Genomic DNA, 21,462 nt, shown 5'->3' with positions numbered 1-21,462 from the left:
ATACCCCTCGAAGAAAGGAGTTATAGATTTTGAAGCTTGCAAACCCGTATGTAATCCTGAGTGGTTGGACATTTAAGGAAATGCTATTTGATTAGTGCATCAACTGCTTAGTATTAAGGATCAGGTTGTATGAACATTCTTTTGTGTGAATGAATAGATGATCTACAAATTTCTAGGTTTACTGTTGCCATACCCTAGAAAATGTAGGCTGAGCCAGGAATCTCTGACTGAGTACAACTTTGGGGATTAAGTTGATACCAAGCAAAATGATAGGTCCAAGTGAAGTGGCTCTAACTCAGAAGGACTAGAAAAGCTGGGGACAGCATATGCCCCAGCACAGAGCCCTGAAAAAGGAGCATGGAGGCACCTGGGTGGCTCAGTGGTTGAGTGTCTGCCTTTGGCTCAGGTCAAGATCCTGGGGTCCTGGGATGGAGTGCTGCATCAGGATCCCTGCAGGGAGCCTGCTTCTCCCTCTGCCTATGCGTCTGCCCCTCTCTGTGCATCTCTCACAAATAAATAAATAGAATCTTTTAAAAAAGAAAAAGGAACATGTTATGTGGAGTCAAGGAAGCAGACTGCTTGTGGAGGCTGTGCCAGTGAGCTCTTTCCGGGTTACCCCATGACAAAGAGCATCAAATCCTCAGCAAAGTTTGATTTCTTGCTCGTGTTAGATGTTACCTCCTATGAACAGGAGATTTGACTCTCTCCTCCTGTAAGTCCCCATTGCTCTAGGATCAGCCCCCATGCTGGTTGTAACCCTGTTTCCACACTTTCTTTATTCCAAGGTTGAAACTGAAGGAGCAGCTCTAATCTGGCACCTTGCCATTTTCAAGGAGGAGGGGAGAAAAGAAACCATGAGAGCCCACAGTGACTCTGAAAACTCTTTCTCAGAAGTGGCACATGTCACTTTGACTCACGTTCCATTAGTCAAAGCAAGTCATGTGGCCCAGTCTGAGTTACTGGGTAGAAAAGTATAATTCTCCTACAGATGAGTAAAGTACAAAGGAAGTGAGAACAATATGGCAGCTAAGAGAAGGATGGACCTTGAACTTCAGATCAGTAGTTTATAGCTAATTATTTAGGAAACCACCGCAAGTTTCTGAGACAAGCAGGGAGCTCTATGACAAGGCCATTTACTTTGCATATTAATACAGATTGGATTCGAAACAAAATGCTGTGTGAAAGCCTCAATCGGGGCCTGTTACATTACTCCAAGAGTGAGTCAATGGATTTGGGATGAAGATTGTATGCAACAAACAGAGACAAATGTTTGAGTAGAATAGTTGTTTTAAAGGAAGAATAGACAGGACCATTTACCTGGTGAGGGGTAGGCACTGCACGGGTATGAGTCAAAGATGGTTCCAAGATTTCTCCTAACTAGCTGGGTTATAAGGCATTGAAATATGTTATGGAGTTGATGGCAGAGAACATTCTAAAGACTTCTTAGAATCATAGCACATTGACTTTCACGGATGATATGCAACAGCTATGATATGCCATAAAAAACACTGAACTTGGCTTCAAAAGTTTGGGCTTGGATCAGAAAGGATGAGCATCTACCATTTACTTCGACGTGGATGGAACTGGAGGGTATCATCCTGAATAAAATAAGTCAATCGGAGAAAGATAATAATCATATGGCTTCACTCATGTGTGGAATATAAGAAAGAGCACAGAGAACCATAGGGGAAGGGAGGGAAAACTGAATGGGAAGAAATCAGAGAGCATGACAAACCACCAGAGACTCCTGACTCTGGGAAACAAACAAAGGGTTGCAGAAGGGGAGGTGGGTGGGGGGATGGGGTATTAAGGAGGGCACCTGATGCACTGGGTGTTATACTACATGTTGGCAAATTAAATTTAAATTTAAAAAATCGTAATTTAAAAAAAAAAAAAGAAAAGAAAGGATAGGGCAGGTTTTATGGTGGTAACAACCAACCTCCAAATTTCAGTAACTTAACAAACATTTATTTCTCATCCACATGACCAAAGTGGGCTGGCAGGGGTTCTCAGCCCATTATAATCACTCAGATGATAGAGGTTTCATCTCAACATAAGTTTTCACCGTCTCCAGAAGGAGAACATGCAAATCACACACAACCGCTTGAAGATTCTGTCCAGAAGTGGCACATGTCACTTCCACTTGCAACCCATTCATTAAAACAAATCACAGGGATCCCTGGGTGGCGCAGCGGTTCGGCGCCTGCCTTTGGCCCAGGGCACGATCCTGGAGACCCGGAATCGAATCCCACATCGGGCTCCCGGTGCATGGAGCCTGCTTCTCCCTCTGCCTGTGTCTCTGCCTCTCTCTCTATCTCTCTGTGACTATCATAAATAAATAAAAATTAAAAAAATAAAATAAAATAAAACAAATCACATAGGGCAGCCCCGGTGGCCCAATGGTTTAGTGCCACCTTCATCCCAGGGTGTGATCCTGGAGACCTGGAATCCAGCCCCACGTCCGGCTCCCTGCACAGAGCCTGCTTCTCCCTCTGCCTCTGTCTCTCTCTCTCTCTGTCATGAATAAATAAATAAAATCTTTTAAACAAACAACCAAACAAATCACATAGAGGGCACTTGGCTGGCTCAGTCAGTAGAGCATGTGACTCTGGATCTCAGGGTCATGAGTTGGAGCCCCATGTTGGGCATAGAGAATACTCAAAAATAGAGTCTTTATTTTTTTTTAATTTTTATTTATTTATGATAGGCACACAGTGAGAGAGAGAGAGAGAGGCAGAGACATAGGCAGAGGGAGAAGCAGGCTCCATGCACCGGGAGCCTGACGTGGGATTCGATCCTGGGTCTCCAGGTTCGCGCCCTGGGCCAAAGGCAGGCGCTAAACCGCTGCGCCACCCAGGGATCCCAAAAATAGAGTCCTTAAAACACAAACACACATGCACAAATTTGGGCTTGGTTCCTGGGTCAGGCATTGATTAGCCTGGTGGCCATGGGCAAATTCTTTCCCTTCTCTGTGCCTCAGTTTTTGCATTTGTAAAAGTGGAGGTAATGATACATATCTAGCAGAATTGCTTGAGGACTAAATGTCTATGAAAAATATTTATAATGATTTAAAAAGTATAACTCTCAAAATCCTGGTTAGAAGAAATCAGTCCTCAGTCCTAACTACCTGATAATTATATTATGTATATAAAGTCTTGGGTTGTTTGGGGCTTACGGCATCCATTCCACCCCTTCATTTTGAATTCTATTTAGATGGTTTTTTGCTTGAAAACCAGGGAGGACAGCCTGATAATATAAACCATAGACCACAGTCTCAAACGCCTAGAGCCACCAGATAGCAAAGCACATTTGTAGGAAACACTGAGACATGGTAGAAAGAGGTCTTTCTCTGTTATAGAAAAAATAATAGTGTACACAAACTGACAAAGGGTAATCGCCCCTCCCTGCCTCAGAACCAGGGAGCAGCGGAGTGGCTGAGCCCCTCGTGCCCTGCAGCATGACAGGCCACTGAAAGGTGGCTGCAGCCTCCCAGCCCTCGCAGGATTTGGTGCACAGGCATTGCTCCAGGTTTGCCAGGTGTTCTGGTTGTTCAAAACACTAGAAATATGGGCATTCTTGTGACATTTCCTGATTATTAAATATTGGCAACTAGTTAAATTTTTTTGAGATTTTATTTATTCATGAGAGAGAGGTGAAGACATAGGCAGAGGGAGAAGCGGGATCCACGCGGAAAGCCTGATGTGGGACTCGATCCCAGGCCTCTGGCATCACGACCTGAGCCAAAGGCAGATGCTCAACCACTGAGCCACCCAGGCATCTCTAATTAAAAAGTTTTTAAGAAAACACTATGTGGTTACAACACATCTGTAGGCTTTGGGTATATCACATAGAAAGAGGAGAGAGACTCACATAGTTAACTCACAAAACTCATGTAGAAAGGGAGAAAAGAGTAGAGATTTGGGGAGAGGAGGCAAACAGTGATGAGGACAGTGGCAAGAGAGACTGTGCATTAGTACACTGGAGATAAACTTTTGGGGGCTGTCACAGCATCTGAGACTTGGAGGTCACCCAGTCTCATGCCTTCAGATTTAGATATAAATCTAGACTCCTGGCCCGAGCTCCCCATGTCTGGCCCTGGCAAAGGCCCCCGACTTCGAGACGACCAGGAACAGGAGATGGCTCTGTTGTCTCCTCCTTCTGTCTGCATCCTCCGAGGAGCAGCTCGCGTTAGGGCAATGCTGACATAGTGACATAACTACTTAGACCACTGAGTCTAAACTTAATTTTCAGATTGTCTCTGGGCCACACTGTTTTGAAGAGCTGTCAGACGAGGTTCCAGGCAGTGCCCAGACAATATCACTCTTAATCCCAGAATGCTAGGATTTCCCCCAGAAGGAAGAAGACCCCACAGGCTGGCTTGTCTCCCTGGGCTCTGCACGCCTCTCTTCAGCGCAGGCACTGCTCGGCCTCAGCTTGACATTTAAGGTTTCTGGCTGTGTGCTCATCTCCCCTTCCCACAGGAGAGAGCTTTCCAGAGACATCCTGACAGAGTGAGTTCCGTGTGGATTTTTAAACAGTCAACTCACCATTTGGAAACTGCAATTACTCTTCCTTCCTCTTTTCACATGGCTCCACAAATCAGTTTGCTTTGGGGGCTGGGTTTTATTTTGTTTCGTTGTAAAGTATTGCACAATTCCTTTTCATGGTGCTTTTTCTCGGGATTTTTGTGTCATTTCAACTTTCAATTGGCAAAGCTATAATTAAGAGTCCCACTTGCTATTTTATGTCCCATCTATGTTCCCTCATTTTATTTGAACTTCTTCTTGCAGCAGGAGTACACAGCAACTTTACTGCACAGCAAGACAGTTTTAATGTAAGTCATCTGTTACGGGAGAGGGAGTGTTTAATCTGTTCTAACTTCATTCTTTTCACTGCTGTGTTACATGGCTTATTTTCTTTAATAAGAGTATGACTTAAGGGGTGCCTGTATGGCTCAGTGGGTTAAGCATCAGCCTTCAGCTCAGGTCATGATTTCAGGGTCCTGGGATCGAGCCCCAAATCGGGCTCCCTGCTCAGTGGGGAGCCTGCTTCTCCCTCTCCCTCTGCTGCTCCCCCTGCTTGTGCTCTCTCTCTCTCTGCCAAATAAAGAAATAAAATCTTTTAAAAACCCCATAATTATTGACTGCCTACTATGTGCTGGACACTATTCCAAATGCATGGAATACATGAGTAATCAAGACAGATAAAAATTTCCTGTCTTTACAGGGCTTATATTCTAGCAGGGAAGAGAGATACTAAACAAAAATATATATGATAAGTAAATAACAAGTGCTGGTGGAAAATAATAAGGCAAGGTAGGAGGAATGGGTAAGCATGGAGTTCTAGTTTGTTTTTTAAGATTTTATTTATTTATTTTAGAGAGAGAGAGAGAGAGAGCAAGCAAGCATAAGCTGGGGGAGGAGAACAGACTCTAAGCTGAGTGCAACCTGACATGGGGCTAGATCCTACGACCCTGAGATCATGACCTGAGCAGAAATCCAGAGTGGGGTGCTCAACTGACTAAGTCACCCAGGTGTCCTGACTTCAAGGCTTTTAGCCCAAGCAACTGGAAGGACAGAGTTGCCATTTACTGAGAGGGAAAAAGCCGTGTGGATTGCACAGGATTTGGGGGGATGTCAGGAGTTTGGTTTGGAACTTGTTGAGTTTGAGATATCTGTTAGAAGTCTAAGTGGAAAAACCAAAAAGGCAGTTACAAATGCAAATTGGAACTCAGGAGAGAGAAATATGCTGGGGTTATAAATGTGGGGTGGTTGGCATAGAAAGGGAATTCAAAGTCATCTGAGTGGATGAGCTCCTTGAAGGGAGTGAGTGTGGTGTCTCAGAAGACCAGACAAGGTAGTTTACCAAAGAGGAGGGAGCAGTCCGTGACGTCTAATACTGCTGAGAGGTCAGTTAAGGATTCAGTGCTGTATTTAGCTAAGTGGAAGTTGTCCATTACCTTGGCAAGATCAGTTTTGGTGATGCATTGGGAGTGAAACCCCAAATAGATTGAGTTGAAGAAAAAATGGGAAGAAAGGAATTGGAAACAATGAGCATAAACAATTCTTGTGAGACATTTAGATGCAAAGGAGAGAAGAGAAATGCAATGGGGAAGGCAGGGCTAGGAGACATTCCTTAAAGTGGAGAAAATAATCACATTTTTTTTAATTTATTTATTTATGATAGTCATACAGAGAGAAAGAGAGAGAGGCAGAGGCACAGGCAGATGGAGAAGCAGGCTCCATGCACCGGGAGCCCGATGTGGGATTCGATCCCGGGTCTCCAGGATAGCGCCCTGGGCCAAAGGCAGGCGCCAAACCGCTGCGCCACCCAGGGATCCCAATAATCACATTTTTAAAAAGGTTGATGGTAGTCATCCAGCAGAGAGGGGGGAATTAATGAGATGGGAGACAAGGGACACTTGCTGCAATGGTCATTTGAGATTGGATGAGATTGGGTGCAAGAGTGAAGAAACTGGCTTTCAATAAGAACATGGATAGTCCATCCCTAGTGGTGGCAGGCAGGAAGGCAGAGGATCTGGGCACAGATCCTTACATGGTTAAATTTGGTGTTTTTAATTTTTTTTTAAAAAAGATTTTACTTATTTATTTGACAGAGGGAGAAAGAAGGCACAAGCAGGGGGAGTGGCAGGCCAAGGGAAAGGGAGAAGCAGGCTCTTCACTGAGCAAGGAGCCTGATGCCGGGCTCTACCCCAGGACCCTGGGATCATGACCCTAGCCAAAGGCATATGCTTAACTGACTGAGCCACGTAGGTGCCCCTTTTAATGTTTTGTTTTGTTTTTTCATTCTCCCCAGTGAAGAAACCACAGTCCAGGGGTACCTAGTAAGGAGCCCTGGCTTGCCTAGATAGACAAGCCTAAGGTTTTCACTCTATGAATCCATTTTGAAGGAAGAGGCCCACTTCTCCTCCTTGTGGTTATGACATGTACCCTTAGTTTTTCTAGTTTCAATTTCACCATATCATTTCTAATTATAGCAGTCTGGCAATTTCCCTTCCTCTTTGGACCTCGTGTTACGTCAATACTCATGGAGAGTTACCCCCGCATACCCGCCCAGTTCCATTTCCCCCACACTGTTCTCTTCCCTCCACCTGCTTGCTCATTTCTAATCTAATCTCCAGCATTTCAATCTTCTCAGCTGTGAAGAAAGATGACAATTTGCTTTCTACCTCCCAGGCTGAGAGTTTAAATAAGTCTAAGAAGTGCAGTGAAGAGGAAAGTGGGAAGGTAGGACAGGAGAAGAAAGAGGAGACCATTGGGTTTCCATTTACTTTGACTGAGTCCCTACTCTACAGATTCAAGCATGAAATGGACGTGAACTCCCAGGTGTTGCCTATTATGTTAGCTATAGAGTTTATAGGTTCACAATAGATTAGGAAAGCAGGGGATGCCTGGGTGAATCAGTCAGTTGTGTCTGATTCTTGATTTCAACTCAGGTCATGATCTCAGGGTCCTGGAATCTGCCGGCATCCAACTCCACGCTCAGCTTGGAGTCTGCTTTTCCCTCTCCCTCTGCCCCTCTCCCTGTTGCCATTCTCTCTCTAAAACAAATAAATCTTAAAAAAAAATCAGGTCACATTTATGCTACATGGACACACTTATAATAGGTAACATTACTGAGCAATGCCTATGTTCTAGGCACTTAGCTAAGCCCTTCCCATATGTCAGTCCTTGGCCTCACGATAGCTTGAGATATGTATCATTCTCCCCATTTCAGAAACTGAGAGAGGAGAGACAAAGAGGCTCAAATAACTTAAAATTTTGTAGCCCTTCAGCTCTTCAGCATGACTGCCACTTACCAAGCAAATACAGTCTGTATTTATTTATGTATGGTTGTGCAGGTGTATCCAGACTTAGCCCTGTTCCCCCAGGCTATTCTTCACTCTAACAAGGAATTCATCATGATATTATTCATAGGCTGGCGCAGTGTACTTGGGATCAATTTATAAAGCTTGATTTCCACACAACATTTCAAAAACATGTTTACAGATTATTGAAATTCATATTGCTTACCACATGTTGGGCACTCTAGCAGGTGATAAAAAAAAGGAACAATGCAAAATCGCTCCTCCAAGGAGCTCAGATTCTTCTCTATAGGAAAGTCAATTATTCACTCATTCATTCACTATTACTCAGTGCCTCAGGGCATGCCAAGTGCTATAGTTTAGGTGAACACAAATCAACCTAGAATTACAAGACTTGCTAAAAGGAGATGCACATATATTGGCCTTTATCTTAAAGGGTCCTTTTAGATAGTATTTTAAGTGCTTACTTACCTCTAGAGCCACTTAGAGGCTGTGTGAACTTGAGCTAATTACATAACCCCTTCAGGCCTCTGTCTCCAGTCTTAAAAAATGAGGATAGGAATAGTATCTATCTCCTAGGGTTGCTGTGAGGACTCAAAGGGAACATATGTAAGGTACTTAGAGCAGTGCCTGGCCTGTCATCAGCACTGCACTGGTTGTTATTATTAGTGTGATACAGATTTACCATGTGCTGGAATAGTTGCTGATTCCTGACCATACCAACTCAGCAAAGGGTAGCAAGTGCTCTGTAAGGTTTTGTTGAACAGAACGTCCTTGAAGCCTTATTCGTGTAGACATATCTGGAGTAGCCTCAGATTCCCTGTCACATTCCTTAATTTTGAATCCAGTGTCAAATCAGTTATTGTCCTCTACTGTGCCTCCTTTCTATCTGTTTTCCTTAGGGTATAAGGAAACTTTTGACAACTTTTGACAACTTTTGATATCCTGGACCATCAGAGTGATCTTTCATTATTTGTCATTGGTAGTAGAGCTCTTACCAATTTCACCTTTAAAAATGTTTTATTTTTCTTGTTATCAAGGCAATATGTGCTCAACATGAAAACAATGCAAACGTACACAACTCTGTAACAGAAAGTGAATGGCAATAGTGATCCCACATCCAGAGATAACCACTGTTAATTGCTTGTTATGGATACTTCTAGATTTCCTCTAAGCATATGTGTAATAACTTGTATGTTTTGAGGCAAATAGATGCAAATAAAGATGGGATCCTGCTACCTAAATCGTTCTGCAGTTGGCTTTTTTTCACTTACAGATTTTGGACATTCTTCTATGTACAAATAGATTTATCTTATTTTTATTAGTGGCCACTTACAGTTTCCTTCTACAGATCTAGCAGTGCTCGAAGAACTTCCTACTGGGATTCTGATGAGACTTGTACACCTTACATGTCTTCATTATTACAAACAATGCTGCAGTGAACGTACCTGTATATGTCTTTATACATTTGTAGATTCTTCAGAAATACATTAATATTTGCATATGTAAGCCTGAGGTATAAAGTCCTAGATGTGGAATTACCTGGTTAAAAAGAACACAAGTCTGTGCTTTTTCCCCAAAGTTTCCAAAATTGCCAAACTGTCTTCCAAAGGGATTTACTCAATTTGTACTCACATGTATAGTCCATGTGGATACCTGTTTCTCCACATTTGACTATTTTCTGACTGTTTTTACTTTTTTCCCCTCAAGTCATACCAATCTTGAAATCATATTTGTCTCAGATCTAGAATCATAGTTTAAAGTCCAGGGAAGATCAAAACACGGAACAAAGTGTTTTTACAAACAGTAAAATGTTCCAGATTAGTTATAATAGTGGGGTGTTTTCAATCAAAATATTACACCACTAGATGTTAACAGCTTAAAACCTGCTCTAACCTCCCAGATGAGCAAATCTGGTACTGTGATTAAATCACTTGCCACACAGCCCGTGCCCACACACCTCCTTCTTGGCTGGGTGTGTAGAAGAGGAGACGCTGCTGGCATGTGAGGGACAGGGCAAGGTAAGTGAGAAAAGCAAGAGGTCAGAAGGGCTCAAAATCTAGAGTCATGTTGTAACTAGTCTAGAATGGTTCCTTGAGTGAGTTCTGAACCTGTGTTCATACTCCTCCTCTCTGCCAGGGCCGTTCTTCTTCACTTCCAGTACCTGAGCAACAAGGGCTCACTCTGCCAGGGGTCAGTTCTATCATCCTCTTCTCTCTGAAGCCTTTCCTGAAACCCTTGAAAACCCTTCTTTTCTAAGGCCTTGCTATATCTGGGCACACAGTTTCTTGAGCGGCTGTCACATTTTGTGCAGCACGTTTAACAGACAACATTTGAACACTGAGTAAATGTTGATTGAATGTTCGCTGACACAGAGAGATCCTGATAGAGATGAGACTCCCCGTTGTTCACAGAAAAGGGTGGATTTGGATAAAAGGAGATACTGAAGTATTGGGGGGCTGGAACCATTTGTTTGACTATAAGCCAACAATTCCAAACGTCCCTCCAGGCTTTCCTTCTTTATCCCGGCTTCTCCCCACCCGCGAGAAAGACGGGAAATACATTTCGATCTTACAACAAAAACAAGAGGGACAACTATCAGGTTGGAAGACACCTCTCAGGGCAGCCCGGGTGGCTCGGCGGTTTAGCGCCGCCTGCAGCCCAGGGCGTGATCCTGGAGACCCGAGATCGAGTCCCACATCGGGCTCCCTGCGTGGAGCCTGCTTCTGCCTCTGCCTGTCTCTGTCGCTCTCCGTGTCTCATGAATAAATAAATAAAATCTTAAAAAAAAAAAAAAAAAAAGGAAAACCCCTCTTAGCAGAGGACCACCTTTCATCCATCTGCTGCAGACACAAGACAGTTGTGGCAACAACGAGTAGACTCGGGTTACAACACGGGCTGCGGGGATCCCTGGGTGGCTCAGGGGTTTGGCACCTGCTTTCAGCCCGGGGCGTGATCCTGGAGACCCGGGATCGAATCCCACGTCGGGCTCCCCGCATGGAGCCTGCTTCTCCCTCTGCCTGTGTCTCTGCCTCTCTCTCTCTCTCTGCGTCTCATGAATAAATAAATAAAATCTTAAAAAAAAAAAAAAAAGGAAAACCCCTCTTAGCAGAGGACCACCTTTCATCCACCTGCTGCAGACACAAGACAGTTGTGGCAACGAGTAGACTCGGGTTACAACACGGGCTGCGGGGATCCCTGGGTGGCTCAGGGGTTTGGCACCTGCTTTCAGCCCGGGACGTGATCCTGGAGACCCGGGATCGAATCCCACGTCGGGCTCCCCGCATGGAGCCTGCTTCTCCCTCTGCCTGTGTCTCTGCCTCTCTCTCTCTCTCTCTGCGTCTCATGAATAAATAAATAAAATCTTAAAAAAAAAAAACACATAAAAAAACACGAGCTGCCTCCCCGCTGCATCTCTCAGAGCAGGGACGGAACACACGGGGCTGGGAAGCTGTTGGTGCAGGAGAAAGTTGTGCGCGCCCCGAGTCCGAGCGCTCACACGACTTTCGCCGCAGGTCCCCCCAACCCCGACTTCACTGAATTTCTCCTTCCGCGTGGGTGTCGGGGCTTCGGTCGGAAGGACGGACCCGGGCAGGGCGACGGCCGCGCGCCGAGCTCCGGGGGCGCCGGGCAGGTGCGCTCCGGGAACGCGCGGCCCCGCCTGGGCGCGCACCTGCCGGGCCCCGCCCCCCGCCCCCCCCCCCCCCCCCCCCCGCCGCGCAGCCCCGTCGGGGAGCCGGGCCCGCGGCGGGCGCGGCCGGGCGGCGGGGAGAGCGGCCGCCGTCACATGCAGGCCCGGGCCCGCCCCATTGGCTGCGGCCGAGCCAGTCGCGGCGCTCGCTGGCTGCGGTTGGTCCCGGGGCCGCAGCGCCTGCACGGGCCCGGAGTCCATGTTACGCTTTGTCTAATTCCCCCCGTTACAGAGTCATGTGCTGCTGCTCCCGTCGCCGCCGCTGCCGCTGCCGCCGCCCGGGGTGCCCCGGCTCCTCCGCCGCGCTTCGAGGTGGCAGCCGCGGGCGGGGCCTCGGGAGCAGGGCCCAGGGCGCCGCGCGCCCCCCGGCGCGTCCCGGTGCAGCCGCCGCCCGCCGCAGGTGATGCCGCCGCCCCCCGCCTCGGCCTAAGCCGCGGCTCGGCGGCCCCGCTGCCCGGCTGCGCCCCCAGGTGGGTGCGCGCCCCCCGGGGCCGGGGCCGGGGCCGGGGCCGGGGCCGGGGTCGGGGCGCCAAGCGGGGGGGCCGCCCGCGGCCGAGGCGCGCCCCCATCCCGAGCGGAGGCTGCGGGGGGGCTCCCGCCCGCGAGCATCGTGCGGCTCGGGCGGGGGGGGGGCGGGGGCGGGCCCGGGTCGGCTCCGCGGAGGCCTCCGGCGGGGGTGCGCGGCGCCCGGCGCCCTGGCCCGCGGCCCGGAGCTGCGCCCTTTAACTTCTCCAGAAACGCCGCCCGCCGCCCGCCGCCCGCCGCCCGCTTCCCGCGCCGGGCGCTGGGGCGGGGAGTGAGGGCCGCGCCCCGCCCCCGCGCGGGCGGGGGAGCGCGGCCCGCAGGTGCACCCGGGCCGCGCCGTCTCCGGGTTGGGTACCGGTATAATCCGCTTCCAGCTTGCTGGGAGGCGTGGGCGCTCGGGGACGGGGCTCCGCGCCGCTCCCGCCGGGGGCTCCGTTGGGGGCGATGCTGCTTATCGGAGGCTTGGCCGAGGCCTTCCTCCTAACGTCCCCCCTAATCTGGGGTATCCTTCAGGGATAAAGAAATTAGAGTTTTGGTCTCAGGGGGGCTGTTTTTGTTTTGTTTTGTTCGGTGTTTCTTAAAAAGCCAGCCGCAGTGGAGAAGAGCTGCTGCAGGTTCGAGGGTGGTGAGGTAGGTCCCCGCTGTCGAGGAGGACGTGGGGATTTGCGGCCCCATCCGGGGCGCAGTCGGGGGGGGCGTGTGGCAAGAGGTGGGGGTCGTAGGGCATCAGGAAAGCGCAAACGCGACGGTGAGAGGGAGCGAGCACTCAAGAGGGAGGCGGAACGATGGAGACCAGACTCGGGAGTCCTAGCCACCTGTGGGGCCCACCTGAGCTCCTCCAGGGCCCCCTTGGCTTTGCAGGTTTCCTCCTGCCCTCTTCCCAGACTTTGAAAAATATTTCACGTTGAGCAAAGAAAGCGATGAGGACATATTTTAAAAGACAGGAGTAAAGGGAGAGGGGACTTCTGGAAACTTTCCTTAGCTTTGATAATTCAGTTCCATTCTGGCGGTGTTTTTTGAGCACCTATTTTGTGTTCTGTGCTGGACCTCGCCAGGTGTCTGGCTGGTCAAGGAATTCCTGTCTGCAGGTAATGGTGAGGGCCATTGACCTCATAGACCACCGGTACTTCCAGGTGCCAAGAATGACAGTGATTCAGACCTTCCCCACCAAAGCCTCTGGGACCTCTGCTTTTTACAGACCTGTGGGAAGAATCCTGCATCGTAACCAGGTAAATGAGGTCTTATGAGACAACGTTTCTTTTTACTGTCCACAAATACTGACCAAACCCCTACCGTCAGCTAGGAAGGGATCGCGTTGTCTCTTCCCCTGTCTTCTACAACAGGTGACTAAAGCCCTGTGAAAATGCAAAAGCAAGAGGAAAGATCCTGAAATGAGTTAAAATAGGGATCCAGCAAAGTTGATCTGCAGTGCTTGATCTCTGTGGGTTATGCAGGGAGCCTCCCATAAAATGATTAGGTAATCCATGGAGCTAAAAAAAAAAAAAAAATTCCAGATCTTGAGTTGGAATGGCTTACTTATATATTTGAACATTTTATCTTAGATTTGTCTCGTTTTTATTGAGGGTGTGTGACTGTACTTGTTGATTAGAACATTAGCAGGTGGAAGAGGAGAGTGTCCTTCAGTGACTCGGTCGCCCAGTCTCTTCCATTCCCATGTTGAGTGGTGTACGATGCAGCAGGTGAACCATATGGATTTTGGCTCCATATCTGCATCTTTTCCTCCTTGCTGAGGCTTACAGAATTTTTAAAAACTTGGTCAAAACGTGGCCTTTTCCTCTTACCTTTTATATTGTGCTGAGCTTTTTTGATTAATTTGACAAAATTTTGATGTGTGTGTCTGGTCCCATTAGCTAAATTGTCCTGGTAGCTGTATGACATGGAAGTTAGACTTGGTTCAATTCCAGTAGTGTAGATAGGTTGGCACTGTGTATGAAGTCAAAGTTTTGTTGAAACTACGTACTCATGATCACATATGTTCTTGAAGTGGTAGTTGGTAAGGGATTTCATGTATTTTTCACGTGCAATTGGAGCTGATGTTTGACATTTTAAGAAACACCAAACAGTTATTTATTGAGTGCTAACAGCAGGCAGAGAACCAGAGTGGGTGCTGTGGTTCCTTAACGAGGAAGGAGAGGATTCTTGTACAAATAGAGGGCACGTAAGACAGTATAGGGGAGGACACCACCAAAAGCAAAGGGTTCTATTTTTCTAGAAGGTCAAAGAATACTGAAATGGAAAGGGATTTTGGAGCCAGATGAGAATGTTGTGTGCTTTGGGAAAAAGGGAAGGGGCATGTATTAGGGGAAGCAGTGAGCTTTGTCACTAGTCAAAGATAGTAAATAGATTTGCCTGGCGGAGCAGAGAACATGACGGATGAAGGTAGGGGGAATCTAGTTAGTGGAAAACTTGAACCACAGGTCAGCGGCGTTAATCATTTGCCTCAAGAAGAGCAGCTCTCAACAAGGGGTAATTTTGCCTCCCAGCAAACATTTGGCAATGTCTGGAGACAATTTTTTTTTTTTTTTGGGGTCATAGCTGGGAGGCAGGTGCTACGGACATGTAGTGGATAGAGACCAGGGATCCTGCCGAACATCCATCCTGCAATGCTCCGGACAGCCCCCACAACAAAGGATTATCCTGGCAAAAATGTCAGTAGTGCCAGGCTGGAGAAACCCTGCTCTAGACAGTAAACATAAAGGTCACTATGAAGTGAAGTCACATCTCCAAATAGGCCTTGAAGGAGGTGGTTCTTGACATGTGAGGAGGGATTCAAGGTGGGGAAGCCAATCTAGGTAGGAGACTTCTGTTCTGCTCAGGCCTGAAGTGATGAGGATCTGGGCAAAACCTAATCAGAAGGAAAGGGCATTTTTGAGAGATCATGGCAGATGAGCTAGCAGGGCAGTATAATATTAGGTAGATGAGGAATCACAGAATCAAAATTGGAATTTTAGAGAGAGCCTCGTCTAACTTCTTTAGTAAATTCTTAGACTTGCTAGACAGCCTCTATTTAAACACCCCCGGGAGCAGGGAACTCTGTACTCAGGAAGACATGCCATTGTATCTTTGGACTAGGTGTATGATTATTATTAGTGCTCAAGACTGCCTCCTGGCAACGTTGTTCATTGATTCTGTTCCTCTAGAACTTCCCACATTCACAGGACGGCCCTTTGCATTAGCAAAGACAGTATGATGTCTCCCTCCCCTCTTCTCAGTGCAAAAGAGTCCACTTCTTTTCATAATCCTGCGTGGGACATGGTTTCTAGATGTTTTTAGTTTGTCAGCATCTCTCACGGAGAGTAACAGTGTCTGGAATTGAATATGATGATTGAAATGTGTTCTGTCCAACAAAGAGTACAGTGGGACACCTGTTTCCTGAAACCAAGGCATAAGCCTCTATTTACTGTGAATTAAACTTACAAAACTGCCTTAAAAAAAAGCAGTGCCTAGCTAGCAAAGATTTATGTATAGGTTCCGTCCAGTTAAACAGTCAGGACATCTAGATATTTGTTGTATGAGCTGCTGCATCCTTATATTCATCTGGCAGGTGTGTGTGTGTGTGTGTGTGTGTGAAAAAGAGAGAAAATGAATGGAAGTTGTTTGTTTTTGTCCCTCTTCAGACTATCCTATTTATTTTGGTCCAGTCTTCAGATTTTTTAGGTTGTTTTTTTTTTTTTTTTAAGGATTTTATTTGTTTATTCATGAGAGACACAGAGAGATAGAGGGAGAAGCAGGCTCCTCGTGGGAAGCCCGATGTGGGACTCGACCTAGGACCTGGGATGCTCAACCACTGAGCCACCCAGGCATCCCAGTATTTTTTAGATTTTAAAATCTTGCTTCTGCCTTCCAATCCTATGAGAGAGGAGTACAGGATGACTTTACCAAAAGCTTTGTAGCCACTTGTATTAATACTACATGCAACTCAGCGGTTTGGCGCTGTTAGTCCTATTCCAGAGCTGGGGTGCTGAGTGATGAAGGTGAATTCCAAGGGTTGATTGACCTTTAGTTTAGGGGCTTCTGAGAAATCTATGTTTGTGGTCAGACTACATTGCATTTAGTTTTTGCAAATGTTTGCACCTGAAATGCCCTTTTGAAATTATTTGAGTCTGTTGCAAGCTTCTGAAATCTGTACTCCATCCTCTGGGGTCGTTGTAATTCTGTTCAGACATCTGGAAGAGAATTTCTAATGTTCTGTGCAAATCTGAAGCTTGCCAGATCAGAGTTGCTTTTGAAATTTGTAAAGAAGTAAATAGAATAACTGATACTGAAAAAACACGTATGAACTTGGTTCCCACTCAGGCTAAGCTTTTTTCCTTTTCTTTTTATTAGTACACTCCAAATTTTTCATTAGTGACAGCTTTACATTTGGGGAAGGAGAGAGGATTGGAGCTTAGAAACAGGCCTTTTCCCCAGAACTGGGGTTTAGCCTGTCATCAGTGTAATTTCATACTTACCAGATTTCACAAGTCATCTCTGAAATGACATCAGGAAATCACCATGCTCAGATGTCTTTTGAAGCAGGCAGTTCTCTAAATGTTCTAGATCTATCCAACAAACTAGATTTAAATAAATTACTTGGTTGAAGTGGTGGCCATCCAAAGTCGTTGAGAGTGCTAGAACAAAATTCCAGATCTCATAGCAAATGTATGCAGCCTGTTTGTAATGAATGTCCCTTGTGCCCCGATCCCCTGCTGGTATGTTGTCTGTCCAGATGGTCAGTCTGTTTGCTCTCCCTTCCGTTCTGGTCCACATGGGAACCTTGTTCCTGTCCTCGGAGATGAGGGATATTCCGGAGAGAAGAAGGGATGTTTTGTGAAGGTGTAGGAGATTTCTTTAGAGGGAAAATATTTGAAAACCCTTAGATACTGTCCTTTTGTACTTTCAAGGGCTATATCAAACTTGAAGTCCCCTTGGAATTAGGGATGTGATGTGCCAATTGAGTAGAAATGTAGAATTTTATAGATGGAAGGTATCAACACTCGAATTTTAGAGATGAGAAAATCGAGGCCCGGGTGGTGCTGTGACCAGCTATAGCTTACCCGTGAAGTGACATAGCAGGCACTAGAATTTACCTGCCTTAAAGACCACAAATAAAGGCTAAGGATAAAAAGATTTCTCCTCTGCTTGGAGGTGTGTAAACAGTGGGTCCCTCAGGCCTTATTTACATAATTGATCCAAAAGAAGGAGCACACAGTGGAATTTCTAGGTTTACAGTTGACAGCAAGCTCTTCTGAATTATGAAATAACTAACCAATGGGGATTTACTCCAGGGAAACCGTATTAGGGTATGTGAGTCATCAGAAGATTTGCAGGTGAGTTTCTCTGTGGGCACTGTGAGGTCAGATAATGTTTTGGTGGCAAAACCCAGGGAAAGACTTCGAAAACACTTTCACAGTGTTGTCCCAGCTTGCTCGCGGAGATTAAAAAAGACAGGAAATGCTAAGCTCCATCAAAAAGATTTTGGAAAAAAAAAAAGATTTTAGAAACAAAACAGAAGACAGTCTTATTTGAGTTTCCATTGTGCTTTGTTCAAAGCTTGGGCACTTGGCTTTAGGAAAGGCACTGGAGCGGGAACAACCAATGTAACGGTACCTAGAAGATGTAGACATTCCTGCTAGAATGGAAGCTCCACCAGGACAGTGCCTTGCCCATCTGTTTTTCTGATAAAAAAATATTGGGATTTTTAGTATCTGGAAAGAAGACTGGGAGATGTTATTGAAGCCTGTGAAACCCCTAGGATAAGGAAAGAGGAACCTGGAATGTTCACCTAATCCCAGGAGGCCTCAATGTGGTACTTCAGTTGCCAGCTTCCTTGTCTCCTGCTCCAGGACTCTGTTAGTGCGGTGAGGGCAGGGAGGTATCTGTCTTGGTCTCTGCTGATTGTCCAGTGCCGCCTCTGGGGCAGGCCCTCCATCCACGTTTGTCCCCTGCAGGAATGCCTGAAGAGGTATACCTTAAAGCTTTGCAATACATAAATTCAGGATGAAGGCAAAAATACATGGCACCAGCTTTTCTCAACCCTGGCTATCATCTGAGTCAGTCTGGGGAATATTTCAAAGTTACTTGAGCCCTATGTATTGAATCAAAATCTCTGGGAGTGGAGTTTCATTTTGAAAAGAGCTCTCCCCACCCCCAAGTGATTCCATATGTACAGCCGAGACTGGGAACTCTATCTTACATGGCAGTACACGAAGGCTGGATACTCTCAAAAGGTTTTGAAACATTCCTGGCTGACAGGCTCACAATTTGTTACTAAGACAAACAAGGGGCTTTAAGGATACATCTGTATCCTTGGAAGGTGATGACCAAGACACTGGATGGTTCACGGTATGGCCCCTGGTGCCTCCATGAGGTGTTGGGTCCTGGGCTGGATGGCATGATGGGGCCAACTGGAAGTCCATTCCTGAGCAGTTGTTTTCCAGAGGGGGTCCGTGGTGATGGTGGCTCCATCCTCAGGGGAAAGAAAAGAAGGCAGGCAGTGCAGCAAGCTTTTTGGTTTTGATTTTTAATGCTGAGTTTATTCAGTTTAAAAGGCCTTTTTTTAAAAAAAAAAAATCTTGAGTTCTTTCTATTTTGAGGTGTTCTTTTTTTTTTTTTTAAATCTCGTGAAGGATGGTAATGGTTTGGTTTTTCGGGTCATTTCTTGGTCACCTAAGCCCTGACAGTTTTATGACAATCTTCCTTTCAAATTGTACTAGTTTGACATCAAGTCTGGGTATTACTACTGCTCTGAGGTTTTCAAGATGTCCGTATCCTCCTGTGGACACCTGCTGCTGGGGAAGGTTCACAAATGTCAATGTTAGATTCCATTATGAACATTTCTTAAAACCCTTTTTACTTTCCTCTTCTGCTTACTGGTAATAGTTAGGAACATTGCCAGAGAAGGCTTCACTTCCCCAGCAACCCATAAATTCCATTGCTAAATCTCAGCGTCAACAGATCACCATCACTGCAATGAATTCTACAAAGCAGGGAGAAGAAAGGAAGTGCAAGACAGCCCTTCTCTCAGAAGGACATTGATCCCCAGAGAGCTGCCTTTCCAGATCTCATGCAAGGGAGACAGGACAGATTCATGCCCATCACAGTTTATATGAAGTACCATCAGTCAAAATTCTCATCACTGATTGTTCCAAGCTCAGTTCTAAGAAGTATTGGAAAATCAAAATTCTTTGGAGAATCGTCTCTGTGATGCTACCCTACTGAATAGGCTTTTAAAATCAATTTATTTATTATCAGATATAGCTAATTTTTTTAGCTACTCCCACCTTGCAGATGAGGTCATGAGGCTTGAGAGGTTATGTGATTTGCAAAAAATAAATAAATAAATAAATAAATAAAACAAACAAACAAAAAACACCCCCCCCAAAAAAAAAAACCCCCAGGGGTGGTGGAGGTAGAATTTGAAACTACTCTTGTTATTTCAAAGCCATTCTCTTATCCACTGTTCTCATTTCTCTTGTATTTCTTTGTATTCATTTTATAATGCCTATTAATATTCTTGCCAAAAAGACAAAAAAGAGAATGGAGTTTTGAGGTGTAAAGGGACCTTACAGCTTGTCTGGGTCATGCTCCTCGTTCAAGGATCAGATCTGAACTGTGGGAACACAAGCTGTGAAGAGGAGAGCTGGTCATGGCACCTGGGTCTTCTGGCTTCCAGGCCAGTGTTCTTGCCAGCGCACAGAGTTTTAGAAAATACCATCCAAAATAACACCACTGGAGTGTAAGTTTGTCCTATATTTGAGAGGATATTTTAAAATCACTTGTTTTGGTGACTTCTCTGTTGGCGATGGAGTGCCACTTGTAGTAGTATACATTAAGCACCCTCAGGAGAGGTGACCTTACAGTGACTGCCACACACAAATACACACAGATGTAGCTCAGGTTTGTATGGTGTTACATCCAGGTGCTTGCTGAATAAATGCTATAAGCAAACATATGCAATAAATAATCCTATCCGTATCCTGTAAATAAACAGTGAGTCAATCGATATCCGTGTATCTGGATCACCTATTTATACTCTATTTGTAGATTTATTCCCCTCAAGGATGATCATTTGAGTGAATTCATTCTGTTAGAATTTCTACTTTAATGGTTTTATTTTTCATACTAACGTTCAGCCAATAACAGAGGATAATTTAGGAGATGGTCTACAGTGTTAACAGCTTGCATGGATGCACCCCCATCCCATGCACATGCATACAGAGAGGGAGGGAAAGGCAGAGGGAGGGACACTTTTCTCTCTCTTTAACCTGGTTCTTTTCAGGTATCTTTCTATTATCGTACATTTTCCTTTTCTCTTAATTCTTATAAATTATTTGTAGGCGGCAAATTGTGTACAAAACTGAAAGTCTGTAATTGTAGCTTTTGCAGGAACTAGAGGGAGTGAGTGATAAAGTTGGAGGCCCACTCTGCCTTGGGGTCTCAAGCAAATGTCAAGCGCTGCCTGAAGCCAGCCTCCCGGAAGATGATTTGTGGCAGCAGGTCCTTAGCCTCAGGGTGGGGTGATCAGGAGGGAGTGGGATGGATCTGGGCTGAACCAGAAAATGCAGGTCTGTCAAAAGGGGCTGTTTAGCTTGATCTGTTCAGCAGCCAATTGTTGCCATATGGGAATGTGGGCAAGTCTTGCCAGATCTTCTGATTTTTCACTGTAAGCCAGAAATCTGGATTATTACTTTAAAATCTCCTGATTTTAAAAGATTGGCTAACTCAACATTTTAAATAAGCACTTCCTGTAGACCAAACAAAATGGCTTTGTGGGCTGGATACAGCCTGCATGCCTAGGCCCTTAGAGATAGATGGCCTTAGTGGCCGGATAAACAGAACAAAAGTACGATACACTTTGACAAATGAGTTGAAGTGGGAAACAACCCAAAACTTGATTTCATGGTTTTGTGCCCCCCACCCCAAAGCAGAAAATCAACAACAACAAAACCCTCAAAACCCCATGATGGTAACAGTTTCTGCCCTTTAAATGTGTTATGTTGTATCTGGAGTGAATGCATTTGAAGGGTTGTCTTGCTTGAGGAGTAGTGATTCAGGGAGAACTATGTAGTTTGTGAATAAAGTGGCCAGGTGAAGATGACACGGGTCTCGGGGTAGAGGGGGGCAGATGGCCCAGGGGTAGAGAATGAGGGGTAAGGCCATTTGGAGGTGAAGAAAGAGATCATCTACCCCCACCCCTCCACCCCCAGGATAGGGGAAGAGGAGCATTTATTTAGATCTTACAATCGATTTGGGAATCCTAGAGAAGAGTCCTTACAGGAGAAAGGGAAAACTGTGACCCGATAAACATTTAGGAGCAGCGTGGCATCTCCGTGGGCGGGCGGAGTGCCAGGACCTTGCCCCTCCCAGCGTGTGCGCCTGTGTTGTGGCTTCGCAGGAGAGTTGGAGTGGGAAGGACGGA

The 21,462-nt window shown here is 46.0% G+C and overlaps 1 protein-coding gene across 7 annotated transcripts in view; it reads left to right on the top strand.

The window, feature by feature from the left end:
* Positions 1–11,754: 11,754 nt before the first annotated feature.
* LRRC8D (leucine rich repeat containing 8 VRAC subunit D) overlaps positions 11,755–21,462 on the top strand; it is a 113,038-nt gene continuing 103,330 nt past the window's right edge. For 2 of the 7 annotated variants that reach the window (XM_041747231.1, XM_041747224.1), the window contains exons 1-2: positions 12,406–12,543; positions 13,038–13,270. The gene's annotated coding sequence lies outside the window, so the exon portion shown is untranslated. Of the gene's footprint in view, positions 11,987–12,405; positions 12,672–13,037; positions 13,271–21,462 lie in introns of those variants that run through there. The other 5 variants (XM_041747228.1, XM_041747225.1, XM_041747230.1 and 2 more) reach the window with 5 other exon arrangements.

The sequence above is a fragment of the Vulpes lagopus genome, chromosome 3 (assembly GCF_018345385.1).
Source record: "Vulpes lagopus strain Blue_001 chromosome 3, ASM1834538v1, whole genome shotgun sequence".
NCBI lineage: Eukaryota > Metazoa > Chordata > Mammalia > Carnivora > Canidae > Vulpes > Vulpes lagopus.
The sequence above is the reverse complement of the archived record's forward strand: the minus strand, read 5'-3'. Positions and strand labels throughout refer to the sequence as shown.